Source organism: Gekko japonicus, unplaced genomic scaffold (assembly GCF_001447785.1).
Source record: "Gekko japonicus isolate JY-2015 unplaced genomic scaffold, Gekko_japonicus_V1.1 scaffold972, whole genome shotgun sequence".
NCBI classification, from domain to species: domain Eukaryota; kingdom Metazoa; phylum Chordata; class Lepidosauria; order Squamata; family Gekkonidae; genus Gekko; species Gekko japonicus.
The window spans coordinates 435,523-440,612 of NW_015165266.1; the positions used below are offsets into that span (position 1 = coordinate 435,523).

Genomic DNA, 5,090 nt, shown 5'->3' on the forward strand with positions numbered 1-5,090 from the left:
TTTTTCTTTTCAAAATTGCTTTGTTCTGTGTTACAAAACCATAAGAGAGTGAAATTAATATGTAACTACTAAAAGGTAGTAATTAACTAATCAAACCTGCAGTATATGCCAAATCTGCACTAACTGCCATATATCTAGATGAACATCCAAATTCTGTGACCAAATATGAAATATTCTGGACTCCCTGATAATTTTGATGGAAATCATAACCAAAACATACCAATGAAAATGTACATCTTCCTCACTAATGAAGCACTAAACTTAAAATCCATTCTTTTTTTACTGTCCCTTCAATCTGAAGATTAAACCAAGTTAGAGTGATGTTTGTGAGCAGGGTGTCACTGACTGAGGTGTAGGGCATTAATTGAGGACTAGGATGCTTGAGGACAACCATCTATTTCCCCCCCTAAACTGTCCTCAAAAACATGATAATGTGATCTCTCTACAGTTTCAAAAATACTGGACAAAAAAGAATGGTTTCAAACATAACGATCTGAACAAATGCAGGTTATTTTTGTGAACTGCATTTGTGCATATCATTCATACCAAAGCCTTTAGTGTTTGGTACAAATTATTTTATACATGTAGTTCTTTAGGGTTCATTACTACATTTTTATTCAATATTCATAGGTCAGAAAAGGCATTCTTTTAAAAATGTAATTAAATTCTACTTCTATACCAAGAAGAAACTCACTACATACAACTATGTTAGAGAAATGAAGCTGCAGTGATTTATATCAGGTGCTTTTCCTATTTCTACTTCTGACTGTAGTTAAGGATATTCTTGAGAGTCTTCTAATATTCAATAGCAAACTTGCAGGGGATGTTATGAGACAAAATTAGGAAGGAGCTGAAGTTATGAGATGTTGGTTAGCATGTCTCATGCACAATTTTGCATTGAAGAAAAACATGCCGTCGAGTCACAACTGACACATGGCGACACCATCCTCAGGGCATTCCATACCATTGCCTTCCTCTGCATAGCAACCCCTTGGTAGTCTCCCATCCAAGTACTAACTGTGGCCAACCCTGCTTAACTTACAAGTTCTGATGAATTCAGGCTAAGCTGGGCTATTGAATCCAAGATACATCATACTAACAGCTGTCACCAGTGGTTTTGACCAGATGCTTTTCACAGTCTTTAATGTACTATATGTTCAATTTTTAATACAAACTCAGTGAATATGAACTTCCACCGAATTTAATGGTTGTTGTCTTCTATATCAATTTTCCTATAGATTTGGAGGTGGAACATGAGGGAGGACAAGGACCTCAGTGGGATACACTGTCATAGGGTCCACCCTCTTAAGTATCCACTTCTCCAGGGGAACTGATCTCTGTAGTCTGAAGATAAACTGTAATTCTGGGGGATTCCCAGGTTCCACCTGGAGGGTGACATCCCTAGCTCAGACCCCAAGTGTTACGCTCACATTACTGTCACAGAGAGGGGAGGGTCAGGAGTTCCACAGTAAAAAAAGGAAAAAAGGAAAAAAAGAAAGCCCGATAAGATGGGAGTGCTTCAAATAGCCTCCACTTCCCAGTCACCTCATTGGCAGTAGAGTTTGAGGCAACTATTCTGTCTTCCTCACCCCAATGTCTGCTGCCTCCTTTTCTGAGGGGGATGGGAAGCAAAACCGTTCCTGCCACTATGTGGGCAGGAAACATGCTTGCTGCAAAAGAAATGCAAAGCAAAATCCCACCACTGTCTGCTGTTCTGTCTCATGAGTAGAAGGCCTGTATTTGGTTCCCAAACCATTTGCTAAGCATAAAGAGATGAAAGAACACTCAAATATCAGGTGTGCATGCGTAACCAAAAACTAAAGAATCAGACACTTGTTGCCTTTATTTTTTAACGATCTGTCCTCAAAGAAGCTTTCATTTACCACAAAACAGAAAAAGGTGCATTGTCTCGTCTACCTTGGCATGCCTTTAATCTGTTAATTTTCTCATCCCCCCCCCCCCCAATAGATGGTGAATAAAGTCTTTGGGTTCAGTTTTTTTCTTCGTATTTGGGAATAATTATCTTTGAACTTTAGGTTTTTGGAGTTTTGTTCATAGAATATTCTACTGTTAGAAACTCAAGAAAATAAAGGATTGTTTTTGGACTGAGGATTTTTAATGTAACATGTAACAAAACGAGTAATCATTTTGTTCACTTGCTGTGATAATATTTCCTCTGCTTTGATGTAAACCTTGGGATTAGTCCAGGAATAAATATTTCTTGATCCTTGATTAATACAATGGTAGGTTTCAGTCTGCCTTAGTAGCAAGTATTACTGAGTATATTGTAGAAGCACAAGTATATTATAACTTGGTTAAGGAGAGTGGTCAGTGTTGTCTTCTTTTTTGTTTCTTGTTTGTTTGCATTTGCCGCAATTTGCAGTACTATCAGATTTGGGTCAATGCAGTTATCTCAGCCCTAATTCCCCACTCATGTACTGGAGATTGGCAGGGAGTGGGACTGATTTAGGTCTATGCAGTGACCGTCCTGGCAGCTCATCTCAGGGTGGCTCCTGTGCGCCGGTTTCCCCTTGCCCTTTCCCATCCTATTGTGCAGCAAGTCCCACCTCCTTCAGGTAGGGCTGTCACACTCTTCACACTGTGATGATCAGTCTCTTCTGCCCCGACCCCCAACATGTATATTAAAGTTCTGCATATGCTCAAGAGTTTAGAATAATAGGCAGCTGGGGGGGGAAGAATTTCATTTTAGTTTGTAATCAAGTATAGCCATATCAAGTCATAATACAGTTTTGCATTCCTGTTTGCAACATTTATACTGACATACATTTGTCAACCAAAGTGATGATAACCTTTTTTTGTTCATATATATAGATTTTAAATCAGGTCATCAGGTTTGTAATTTTTAAAACTGGGACATATTTTGTGTTTGGTTATCTAACATGATAAAACAGCAATCATGACTCAAGGAATTAAAATAAAAATGAAGAAACAAATTAATAGAGAGTAATAATACATACTTACCCCATGTGCAGGTTCTGCTGTTGACACTAGCTGTGGGGTATACATGGGGAGAACAGTGAAAGGTGCGGTCTGTGAAGTACTGCAGTGCAGTTGGTGAGGGTCAAGTGAGCATTTAAGAACATCTGGCACTATAGATCTCATCTTACCATAGATACAGGAGGCTAAGAATTAATTTGATTCACCTTTAACTGTGTTCCTACTCTGGGGAAGACATCTTTATTATTGCTATCATTGTGAAAGTGAAATTATTAATTGAAAATATGAAGCAGTCACCTAATCACAGTCTACAGAATATCAAGGGTAATAAGAAATTTAACAAGAAGGGATGATTTCAGCTGGAGGATTCTTGCTTGCTTCACCAATATGGATGACAGTAATGTGTAAAACTGATACAGCATGCTTCCAGAGGGGGATGAGAAAAAAGCATAGCAGCAGAAGAAGGCATCCTGGGAATGGCAGGAATTATATCCACATCCCTCTGTTCCCATGACACTTGTTACTGATGCCATTCCACAGGTGCCACAGCAAATGTGCTGGGCTGCCTCGTGGCATGGAAACCCATTATTTCCTTTCCTTTTGCTTTCCCTATGAGCCACACTGTGATATATAGCAGTGTTTCACAGGGGAAAGGATTTAAAAAACCCACTTTCAAGGGTTAAAATTGTGGTGAGATGTTATGTGGCAGCTCATTGCTGTGTGCCATTTTGAAAGCAGACTTAAGCTCCAGCCCCCCAACTTTTCCTTTGGGCAATGGGAGGAGTGCCCACTCCCTCATAAACACTCTGCACTTTGAGCCAGAGCACCCATCCATTTAAAAGGAAAAGCCCCAGAAATGGCATTAATAGCGCATGGAATGAGTGGACATCCCTGTAATATAGACATCCCTGTAAGGCAATCCATGAGGCAATGACATCATTATCAGACACCAGAGCCTGGAGCCCCTCAATCCAGACTCAGTTTATATCAGATCCAGACTGATAGTCTGGACTTTGGTCCAAAATTTGATAGCATTGTGTGTCTGTGTGTGGGGTGTGAAAGGATCATGGGGTTTCCAAATCTGGCAAAAAATTCTAAGGTTTGCAGAGATCTCTATATCTCAATCAGTTACAATTCTTTTTTTTTTACTTAAACTTTTTTATTATTATTAAACAAACAAAAAACAATAGCTCATTTATAACAAGATAACAACAGTCAGAACAGTACTAACGATAATAAAAAACGGTAAGTATTTAAACAGCAGATTTCCATACTATAGCCCACCTATTATCAAGGTTAATATTGGATCAAACAAGGCAGCATCCAATCTAATAAAATACAAAGTCCATGTATTTCTCAGGTAATTTATGCAAATCTTTTAGGTCTGAGGAAACATACTCCAAAAATGGAAACCATTTTTCAAGAAAGTCGTTACTATAACCTATCCTGGAATGCATTCTTGTCCAGTGTCTAGCTATGTGGCGTCACAAGATAGCATTATAAAGACTTCTTTCCCCCCTTTTCTGGTCAACATGAAAAGTTCACCAGCTCCTGGATTTTTCTGTGTACATGCATCTGCATAAACAATCTAAGAGAAGCTCTGTTGTATAACTTTGTATTTTATAAACTTCTAAAGGGGGGGTCATTCTTACCACTTGTGAAAATAATGCAGTTAACCTAGTTCTGACCCCTGATCATATTCCAATTCTGTTTTCCATTTTTCATATTTATTTGGTGCGAAGCTATATGATCTTGTTTTAACAGAATACAACAGCTAGTGAAGGTCACTATCGGGTAGCTAGGTGCTATCTGTTAGGCAATCAACTGTTCTGTAGCAGTTTCCCCCCCCCGTTTAAGTATATTGAATGTATTTCTAGATTGAAATCAAACAGCTCCCATGAACAGAAAATGCAGAGATCTTGGATTCATATAAGTACTGTGGAGAGACATCAAATATTAGATTCTTTGGTCAGACCAACTAGCTGTTGTACAGCTGTCTCTCTCTGTGTGTGACACACACAAACACACACACATATGACAGTTAAGTGTATTGGAATTCGGATTAATACCAAAACAAGAATCATTGCACTTAAATTAATTAAGAAGCATATTTCCACCTGGACTTTTTGGTT

General features: G+C 38.6%; 1 protein-coding gene across 1 annotated transcript in view; it reads left to right on the forward strand.

The window, feature by feature from the left end:
* Positions 1-5,090, forward strand: part of LOC107109550 (gamma-aminobutyric acid receptor subunit alpha-1) — an 88,008-nt gene that overhangs the window by 6,386 nt on the left and 76,532 nt on the right. The window lies entirely within an intron of this gene.